The sequence below is a fragment of the Chanodichthys erythropterus genome, unplaced genomic scaffold (genome assembly GCF_024489055.1).
Source record: "Chanodichthys erythropterus isolate Z2021 unplaced genomic scaffold, ASM2448905v1 ctg000270_np12, whole genome shotgun sequence".
NCBI lineage: Eukaryota > Metazoa > Chordata > Actinopteri > Cypriniformes > Xenocyprididae > Chanodichthys > Chanodichthys erythropterus.
Window position 1 is genome coordinate 27,501 of NW_027125657.1, and position 11,326 is coordinate 38,826.

At 35.3% G+C, this 11,326-nt stretch overlaps 1 non-coding gene across 1 annotated transcript; it reads right to left on the reverse strand.

Moving 5' to 3' along the window:
- Positions 1 to 10,973: 10,973 nt before the first annotated feature.
- LOC137016125 (5S ribosomal RNA) lies at positions 10,974 to 11,092 on the reverse strand. The gene has a single exon (XR_010894105.1). It is a non-coding gene; the product is annotated as a 5S ribosomal RNA (ribosomal RNA).
- Between the last annotated feature and the right edge of the window lie 234 nt (positions 11,093 to 11,326).

The following is an 11,326-nucleotide window of genomic DNA, read 5'->3' on the forward strand; positions in this document are numbered from 1 at the left end:
AAAATATTCTAAGTTCTCCAATTTTGACTGTATGATTTTTCCATTCAAGTTTTTCCATATGCTGTCTTCTTTTAAATCATCGAATTTCCGTAACCAATATTCATTAACAATCGGTTTCTTAAAAACCGTATCTCTAAAAAAACAATAAAACTTTTTCACAGTACATACTTTAAAAGCATACAGTTTTCCCCCCAGCCTCACATTCACATCTTTTTCTTGTTTCCCTTCTTCCATGTTATCAACTCTCTTTATCCACTCTTGAGGTATTGCGCTCTTAATTACATCATATTTGTTTGTTATCTCTTGTCTGCTGAAATCCTCCTTTTCCTCCTCCATCACATCCACAATGTATTGTATCGGTAAAAACCCCTTTTTGAATTCGTATAATACATCTCTGACTTTCATGATTCCCACCTCCCACCATTTCTTAAAAAAAATATGTTTCCCTTGATTTAAAATGCAGTTGTTTAAGAATAAAGGCTGATTTAAAATGTTCTCTCTCCCTTGTGGATTAAAATGTACACTTGTTAAAATTTTTCCCCAGGCACTCATCAATTCTTTGTAAAAATCAGGCAACCCCTCCAACATCCAATTTTTTGTTCTCATCCACAATATATTGTCCCCCAGATAAAAATTACTACATTTACTTAAAAAAAAAACCATTGTTCTTTTCCATGCCGCTTTGTTTTCTTCATCCAAATACTTTTTTATTATTTTCACTCTCAAACTGTTTTTTCTTTGTTCCACATCTATTAACCCCAGCCCTCCCTTCGCCACTGCTCCTATAAGTGTATTGTATGCTATTCTTGCAGGCTTCCCATCCCATAAAAAATCTAAAAAACATTTTTTCAGCCTTTTTTCTACCCACAACGGCATAGATGATGAATATAAAACATACCACAGTTTTGAAGTCATTAAAACATTAAGCACTAAAACCTTCCCCTTTAATGTCAATGTTCTCATTTTCCAAAAAGTCAGTCTTCTTTCAATCCCTCCTAAAATTTCTTCCCACATAGTTCCTTCTGCTTTCTTTTCGTCCCTCCCCATTAAAACACCTAAAATCTTTATTTCTTTTGTTTCCTTGAAAGTAAAATGCTCTGTTAAAACTGTCGCCCCTCCAAATCTCATGTATACAGTTTTATCCTCATTTACTTTAGCTCCTGATCCCCTGCAATACTTTTGTACAATTTCCATTGCTTTTTTCACACTCTCCAGATCTTTTAGCAGTAGTGTCGTATCATCTGCATATTGAAAAATTTTATTCTCTTCTCCCTCAATGCCTATCCCTTGTATCCCCTCCTCTTGTTTTACTTTTAGACCCAATGGTTCTGCTACTAAAGAATATAAAAGAGCTGACAATGGACATCCCTGTCTTATTGATCTAGTTAATTTAAAACACTGTGTTAAAAACCCATTGCATTTAATTTTCGTTACTGCACCTTTATATAAAATCCTAATCCATTTCATAAAATTTTCTCCAAAACCAAAAGTCTTTAATAGATCAAATAAAAAATCATGTTCCACCCTGTCAAACGCTTTCTCAAAATCTAAACTGATTATCAACCCATCTTCATTCTTTTCATGCATGTATCTTATCATATCTTTTATACTAATTGTTGTATCTGCTATGTCTCTTCCTTTCACTCCGTACACTTGATTAGTTTTAATTATACTCGGCATCACTTCCTTCAGTCTGTTTGCTAAAATTTTTGATAAAATCTTCAAGTCAGTATTCAACATAGTAATTGGTCTATAGTTCTTTAAATCGGTCTTCTCTCCTTTTCTCTTGTATAACAACTTCATCAAACCCATTCCCATTCTTGTATTCAATTCTCCTTCCTTAAAAATCTCTACATACACTTCCTTTAAAATACCAGTTAAACTTTCTTTAAAAACTACATAAAACTCACTCCCCAAACCATCTATACCTGGACTTTTCTTTTTATTTAGTTCACTTATTGCTCTTTTTATCTCCTCTTCTCTTATCTCTTCATCACATTCTTTTTTGTCTACTTCTCTTACTGTTGTTTTTATTTGTTTAAGTAACTCCTGTTTTTCTTCCTCTTTCACCCCCTCTGTACTAAATAAACTCTCATAGTATTGTTTTATTTCATTCAAAATTTCCTCATTTGTTTCCACAACTACTCCATTTTTCCCTCTTATTTTCTTAATTATTTCTGCTTTTCCTCTTCTTTTTTCTAAATCAAAGAAAAATTTTGTACATTTTTCACCCTCCACCGTATATTTTGCTTTACTTCTTAGCCTTGCACCTTCATATTTTTCTTCTTCCATTTCCTTCAAAATTCCCTCTAATTCCTTTATTTTTTGTATATCGTTCCCATTCTCATTTATTTCCTTTTTCAATTCGTCTCTTATTTCTCTCTCCTTGTTTCTCTTACTTTTCTGTATTATCCTGCAGTACTTTATTGTGAACTTTTTAATTAAATATTTAACGTTTTCCCACCATATTCTTTTATCTTCCGTGTACATTTCATTCTCCTTTTCTTTTTCAATCATTTTTTTAATATTTAAAACATAGTCTTCATTCTTTAAAATATCTGTATTTAAAACCCATACACCCGGCCCTCTCTTCACAGAACTCCAATCTATTTGCATAAAAATTGGCTTATGATCGCTTAAGCTTGATTCTTCATATTTAATGCTACCAATAAAACCTTCAACATTTCTTGTACATAATATAAAATCTATTCTTGTCTTGCACATAAAATTACCCACTAATTGTCTCCTTGAATATTCTTTCTCTTTTTCATTTCTTTCTCTCCATATATCGATCATGTTGTTTTCTTCCATTAATAGCTTTAACTCTTTCCTTCCTTTATCCGTTTTAAAAACCATTCCCTCTCCCATTTCTAATTTACTAAAAACAGTATTAAAATCACCCATCATAATGACTTCTTTGTGTTTCCTTAAAAATTCCCTTAAAACACTAAAAAACTCTTCCTTTTTGTTCTCTTCCGTTGGCGCATGTACATTAACCACAACTACTACTTTGCCCTCATAACTCATTTCTACAGCCATACATTTCCCCTCTTTGTCACTGTATATTGTTTTACAAATCACACCACTATTTTCCTTTATTAAAAAAGCTACACCTCTGCCCAGTCTGTCATCCCCATTATTATATAAAATCTCTCCACTCCACCTTTTCCTTATTCCAGTCATAAACCCTTCTCTCCAATTAGTCTCTTGTAATAAAATTATATCTTCACCTTTACACATTTCCATCATTTTCTCAAATTTCCTTACATCTAAAAGTCCTCTGGCATTAAAAGTAACTATTCTTAAAAGCATAAAACATATAAAAAACATTGATAAAATCCATAATTTCAGTCTGTCTCCTCCAAGACCTTTAACACATCAAACCTATTCCCAATCACAATTTCGTCCTTTTTAAGTACTTTTTTCCTGGCAGTCTCTAAATTTGGTTTTACCTTTACTGGTCGTCTTCTTTTCGTTGATTTCACTTGTTCGTCCTTTTCTTTTCCCTCCTGATCGTTAAGTTCTATTGTATCCAAGTCATTCTGCAAACTGTCCGTCAGCTCCATTTGTGTCCAAAAAACTCCTTCTTGTAGTGTATCCATCATTTTATTTTTGTCTTGCTCATTTTGTTCCACAGTGTCTAAAACTTTTTGCAAACTTTCTGTTAAATCCATCTGAGTCCAATGTTCCTTGTCTTGTTGTGATTGTTCCACCTGATCATTCTGATCCTTCTGTTGATGTTCAATGTTCCGGTTCTCTGTTGTTTCGTCTTCTTGTACTACCATTGTTTCCTCTTCTCTCTGTTCTTTGTCTCCTTCATACATCTGCCCGTCCACATGTCGCTGTTCCTCCTCCTCCTCACTCCCAAACCAACACTCACACTTATTTAAAACTACTTTACAATCCGGGCACACCACTGCATTGCAGTCCCTCGCGAAGTGCCCCCTCTCCTCGCACTTGAAGCACTTAAACTCCGGACAATCCTTCACCACATGTTCCGGGCTCATGCACAGCCGACAAGTCTTGACCTGGTGGCTGTGCATCACCCTAAAATACTGTGGGCCTTCTGCCGTTTCCATTTTCGTGCTATATGGGAGGAAGGCAACTTCTTTTGGGAACCGTGTTCTCACGAACCTCGTCCCATCTTCAATATTGGTGCCCGGATATACTCGTCTTTTTATTTTTGATATTGGGAAAACTCCCCATCCATCCAATTTATTTAAAATCTCCTCGTCAGCCATGTAGACGGGCAGATGCATGAAAGAGACAACATAGTCTCTGTTTTGCAGCCTCTTCACCTCACATGTTACTCCATTGATTGTTAAACCGTCCAGTAAAAGCTCTGTGTCATTTTCATTCTCCAGTGTCACCTCATATTCCTTTGTTTGTTTGGGTCGAACTGCCAAAATCTTGCCTTCACCAATCCGCTCTGCCACAGCTTTTATAATGTCCGCCGCCCTTGCATCTTTCACTTGTCCTAGTTCCACAGTCACTGTCGCTTCTTTCAAATATACTCTTTTCCCACTCTCTCTTGTTGCTTCTTTTTGATTAGCCTCTCGTTGTCGTTTAGCCAGTCCAGTGTCGTTTGTCGTGCGTTTTCCTCCTGCAAGTCCATCGTCGTTTGCCATGCATGTTCCTCCCGCCAGTTCAGTGTTGTTAACCAAGCGTGTTCCTCTTGCCATTCCAGTGTCATTAGCCATACATGTTCCTCCAGCCAGTCCAGTGTCGCCATCCATTAATCCGTCCGTTTGTAAAAAAAAAAAAAAAAAAAAAAAAAAAAAAAAGAAGGAAAAAAGCGTAACCACCCTCCAGACAGCAAAATGCTGCTGTTAGGTGGTTTAACACAGAAAGAAATGAAAAAACCTAACTTAAAGTAAAAAAAAACTAAGAAAACAAACAAAAGTAGAAAAAACAAAATGGAGAGCCTTCCTCTCCTGACTGCAGCCACCTCACTTCCTTCACGCTCTCTAGCGCCCTCAGAGTGGTATGGCCGTAAGCGAAAACTGCTGCCAAGAGTGGGCTACTTAAGGTATTCAGACACTATTTTTTTTTTTTTTTTTTGAAACAAAACATAAAGCTTACAGCACCTGGTATTCCCAGGCGGTCTCCCATCCAAGTACTAACCAGGCCCTACTCTGCTTAGCTTCCGAGATCAGACGAGATCGGGCGTGCTTTTTTTTTTTTTTTTTTTTTTTTATTAAGAAATTTCAATCAATAAAATACAATACAATAAATAATACAATAAAAATTACAGTTTTTCTTACACAATCACCTTTACATCACATTTCTCCTTTACATCACAAATCTCCTTTACATCACAAATCTCCTTTACATCACATTTCACCTTTACATCACATATCATACATCAAACATTTTCTTACAAAACTTGTCGGTCTTGGAGGGAGATCAGATCAATAAAATACAATGGAATAAATAAAACAATAAAAATTACAGTTATTCTTATACAATCACCTTTACATCACATATCATACACCACCTTACATCATACCTTTACATAAATTAATTCAATATTCTCCTTCACTTCCTGGCAGCTTCCACATTAATTCTTTTAAAACACAACAAACTTGAGGGGTAAAAACATGATAAAAAACATCCAACATATTTTCACATTTAAAATACACATAAAGTCTTTCCATGTACACTTCTGTTTTCCTTTTAAACACAGTCCAAACATCCAACACAATTTTTTCTTTTTTCGCCACAATTCTTCTTTCCCATATTGCACTTTTCATCAACATTACCCACAGATTTATAAACTTTTTGTTCCGACACTTCTTCTCCCAACCAAACATCACCACTCTGTTCCATTCCATTACATTTTCATCCCACTCCACAGTCAATTCTTTAATCACACATTTACATTTCTTTAAAAAATCCTCCAATTCTTTACAATATAAAAACATATGTAAAATCCATTCTTCTTTTTCTTGGCACACTTTACACATTGCATTTTGTGTCATCCCGATTTTATTTAAAATATACTCAGTAAAAACCACTTTATGTCTTATAAAATACTCCAAACATTCCAATTTTGTCTCCACACATTTTCCTCTCATGTTTCTCCATATACTCTCTTCTTTTAAATCTTTAAATTTCTCCACCCAGTACTTATTTACAATTGGTTCTTTAAAAACACCATCTCTAAAAACACAATAAAACATTTTTACAGTACATTCTTTAAAATCACACAATTTCCCCTCAAGTTTCACATAGATGTTCTTTTCTTTTGGCTCTTCTTCCACACACTCAATTCTTTTAATCCAGTCCTTTGGTATTGCATTTTTAATGATTTCATATTTATTTGTTATTTCTTGTTTGCTGTATTCTTCTTTTGCCACTTCCATTGCATCGAAAACATATTGTGTTGGTAAAAACCCCTCTTTAAACTCATATAAAACATCTCTCACTCTTGTAATTCCCACTTCCATCCATTTCTTAAAAAATATTTCTTTCCCTTGTTTTAAAATGTTGTTATTTAAAAACAGAGGTTGATTTAAAATGCTTTCTCTCCCATGCGGATCATATTCAATTTTCGTTAAAAACTTTCCCCAAGCACTAAAAATTTCTCTATAAAATGCAGGTAATCCTTCAGTCATCCATAATTTTGTTTTCATCCATAAAATTCCATCCCCCATGTTAAAACCACCACATTTATTTAAAAAGTATTTCATTGTTTTCTTCCACTCAGTTTTGTTTTCTTCATTTAGGTATTTCTTAACAATTTTTACTCTCAAAGCATTTTTTCGTTGTTCCACATCCATTAAACCTAAGCCTCCCTTTTCCACCGCCCCTAAAATCGTGTTATGTGCAATTCTCGCTGGTTTCCCCTCCCATAAAAAGTCAAGAAAGCATTTCTTCAACCTCTGCTCTGTCCATAACGGCATTTCAGACACATATAAAACATACCACAATTTAGAAACCATTAAAACATTTAATATTAAAACCTTCCCCTTTAAATTTAAAGTTCTTAATTTCCAAAAATTTAACCTCCTCTCTATATCTGTAACTAGTTGCTCCCACATTTCATCCCTTACTTTCCTCTCATTCTTCCCCATTAAAACTCCTAAAATCCTCATTTCGTCCACTTCCTTAAAATTAAAACAATCCGTTAAAACCATAGCTTTACCAAATCTCATATATACTGTTTTATCTTCGTTTACTTTACTTCCAGATCCTCTACAATACTCTTTTACAACATTCATTACTTCTTTAACACTCCCTTTTCCCTTTACAATTATCGTCGTATCATCAGCATATTGAAATACTTTCCCCTCAGCCCTGTTTTCTTCAATTTCAATCCCTATTATTCCTTCTTTACCCCTAATTGCCAATCCTAATGGTTCTGATACAAGTGAATATAATAAAGCAGAGAGAGGACAACCCTGTCTAATTGAACGTGTGATTTTAAAACAGTCTGTTAAAAACCCATTACATTTAATTCTTGTTAGTGCACCCTTATATAAAATCTCAATCCATTTAATAAAATTCTCACCAAAACCAAAACTCCTTAAAACCTCAAATAAATATCTGTGCTCAACCCTATCAAACACTTTCTCGAAATCCAAACTAATTACATATCCTTCCTCATTTTTTTCTTTCATATACCAAATGTTGTCTCTTATACTCATCGTTATGTCAGCTATGTCTCTTCCTTTTACACCATATGCTTGATTTGTTTTAATTATACTTGGCATTACTTCTTTTAACCTGTTTGCTAAAATCTTTGCTAAAATCTTAAAATCTGTGTTCAGCATCGTGATCGGTCTATAGTTTTTTAAATCTACTTTCTCTCCTTTCCTTTTATATACTAGTTTCATTAACCCCATCCTTGTTCTTTCATTCATTTCTTCTTTTTCAAAAACAACTTTAAAAACATCCTTTAAAATCTTTACTAAAACTCCTTTAAAACATACATAAAATTCCGTTCCCAAACCATCTATTCCTGGACTTTTCTTTTTATTCAGTTGACTTATTGCTCTTTCTATCTCTTCTTCTCTGATTTCTTGGTCACATTCTTTTTTGTCTTGCTCGCCTACCTTTGCTTTTATCTGATTTAAACATTTCTTTTTTTCCTCCTCTTCCACACCTCTTGCACTAAATAGATCCTCATAAAAATACCTTATTTCTTCTAAAATCTTTTCATTACTTTCTACAATTTCCCCATTTTTCCCTCTTATTTCTTTAATCGTTTCAGCTTTCCCCTTCTTTTTTTCTAGATCAAAAAAGAACTTTGTACATTTTTCTCCCTCCACCACATATTTTGCTTTGCTTCTTAGCATCGCTCCCTCGTATTCTTTTTCTTCTATTTCCTTTAATTTTCCCTCTATCTCCCTTATCTTTTGTATGTCTTTATCTTCTTTATTCAATTCCTTTTCCAAACTTGCTTTTATTTCTCTTTCTTTGTTTCTCTTACATCTCTTTATTAAACTACAATATTTGATCGAGAATTTTTTGATTAAAAACTTTACATTCTCCCACCATATTCTCTTATCCTCTTCATACATTCCATTTTCCTTTTCTTTTTCTATTATTTCTTTAACTTTTGCAACATAATCTTCATTCTTTAAAATCTGCACATTTAAAATCCATACTCCCGGCCCTCTTTGCATTTTACTCCAGTCCACTATAAAAAATAAGAACTTGTGATCACTAAAACTTGTTTCCTCATACTTAATCTTTTCAATAAAATTCTCCACATTTCTACTACATAAAACAAAGTCAATTCTAGTTTGGCATACAAAACTCCCCACTATTTGTCTCCTTGAAAATTCTTTTTTCTGTTCATTCCTTTCTCTCCACACATCTATCAAATCATTTTCCTTCATTAATGCTTTTAATTCTTTTCTTCCCGTATCCGTTTTAAAAACCATTCCTTCAGCCATATCTTGCTTGCTAAAAACCGTGTTAAAATCTCCCATCATTATTATTTCTTTATACTTCTTTACAATATTTCTTAAAACATTAAAAAACTCTTTCTTTTCCTTCTCCTCCACTGGTGCATGTACATTTACTAAAATCAAATCTCTTCCTTCATATTTCGTCTCTACTACAATACACTTCCCCAACCTGTCCTTATACACAATTTTACTCACTTTAAAAACATCATCCTTCATTAAAAAAGCCACACCTCTTCCAAACCTCCCATCGCCATTATTATATAAAATACCACCATCCCATCTCTTTTTATAATCAAACATAACATTTTCTCTCCAGTTTGTTTCTTGTAATGCTATAATATCTTCCCTTTTACATTTCTCTTTTACTTTTTCAAATTTCCCAATGTCCAACAGTCCCCTTGCATTAAAAGTAACACAACTTAAAACCATTAAAAGAAATACAGATAAATACTTAAAAACCATTATTCACCATTGTCTCCCTCCAAGCCTCTTAACACGTCATATTTGTTACTTTTTGTCATTATTTTTTTCCTTGCACCTTCCAAATTTGGTTTTACCTTCAATGCTCTTCTTCTTATTTGTCCTCTCCCCCTCTGTCCTTGTCCATGCTGTCTGTCTTTATTTCTTCTTCACTGTCCGTTTCCTTATTTTGATCCATCCTTCCATGTCCATCTCTCTCCACGTCCTCCATAAAAGTATTAAAACTGTCCGATATTTCCATTTCAGTCCCTTGAGTATCCTGCTCCGTTGTCTGTTCATCATTTTTACTGTTGTCTTTTTCTCTTTCCCCTTCCTCACTGTTGCTCTGTTCTTCTTCCTCTTGTCGTTCATCAGTTTGTCCATCCTCCTCGTTGTTTCCTTCATGCACCTGTCCGCCTACCTGTTTTTCCCTTCCTCCTTCCTCTCCCTCCATCCAGCATTCACATTTATTTAAAACCTCTTGACACTCCGGGCACCTAACCGCATTGCAATCCCTTGCAAAGTGTCCCCTCTCCTCACATTTGTAGCACGTAAATGTCGGGCAGTCTTTTAGCAAGTGCTCCGGGCTCATGCACAGCCTACAGGTTTTCACCTGATGGCTGTGCATCACCCGGAAGTACTGCTGGCCCTCGGCTGTCTCAAGCCTCGTGCTGTATGGCAGGGATGCCACCTCCTTGGGGAATCGGACTTTAAGGAACCTTGTCCCGTCCTCAATATCGGTGCCCGGGTAGCATCTCCTTTTAATTTGACTCATGGGCTCAACACCCCATCCCTCCAATTTTTCTAAAATTTTTCCATCATCCAGGTAGACGGGCAGGTGCATGAAGGAAACAACATAATCACGATTTTGCAGGTTTTTCACTTCACACATCACTCCTTTAACTTCCAGTCCTTCAATTAGTTTATCACATGTTTCCTCTTTTTCCATCGTCAGTTCATATTCCTTGCCTTGTCTTGGTCTTACAGCTAAAATTTTGCCATGTCCACATTGTTCTGTTACCGCTTTAATGATGTCCTCCGCTCTCACTTCATTCACTTTTTCCACGTTCACGATCACAGTAGCCTCTTTCAAATATTTCCGTTCAACAAACTTATTTCTTACTTCTTGAATTTTCTCCTTTCCAGCTCGTAGTCGTTTATCCAGTCCAGAGTCGTTTGCCATACGTGTTCCTCGTGCCAGTCCAGTGTCGTTTGCCAAGCGTGGTCCTCCTGCCATTCCAGTGTCGTTTACCATACGTGTTTCTCCAGCCAGTCCTGCGTCGTCATCCATTATCCGTCCGAAAAAAAGAGAAAAGAAAAAAGAAAAAGGCTTAACCACCCTCCAGCCAGCAAAAGCTGCTGTTAGGTGGTTTATAACTGAAACAAAAACAAAAAAACTAATTTAAAGTAAAAAGAAACTCACAAAACAAACAAACAAAAAAAAACACAAAATGGTGGAGAGCCTTCCTCTCCAAACTGCAGCCAAACAACTTCCTTCAGACTCAATAGCGCCCTCAGAGTGGTATGGCCGTAAGCGAAAACTGCTGCCAAGAGTGGGCTATTTAAGACATTCTTTATACTTTCAGAAAAACATAAAGCTTACAGCACCTGGTATTCCCAGGCGGTCTCCCATCTAAGTACTAACCAGGCCCTACTCTGCTTAGCTTCCGAGATCAGACGAGATCGGGCGTGCTCAGAGTGGTATGGCCGTAAGCGAAAACTGCTGCCAAGAGTGGGCTATTTAAGACATTCTTTATACTTTCAGAAAAACATAAAGCTTACAGCACCTGGTATTCCCAGGCGGTCTCCCATCCAAGTACTAACCAGGCCCTACTCTGCTTAGCTTCCGAGATCAGACGAGATCGGGCGTGCTTTTTTTTTTTTTTTTTTTTTTATTAAGAAATTTCAATCAATAAAATACAATACAATAAATAATACAATAAAAATTA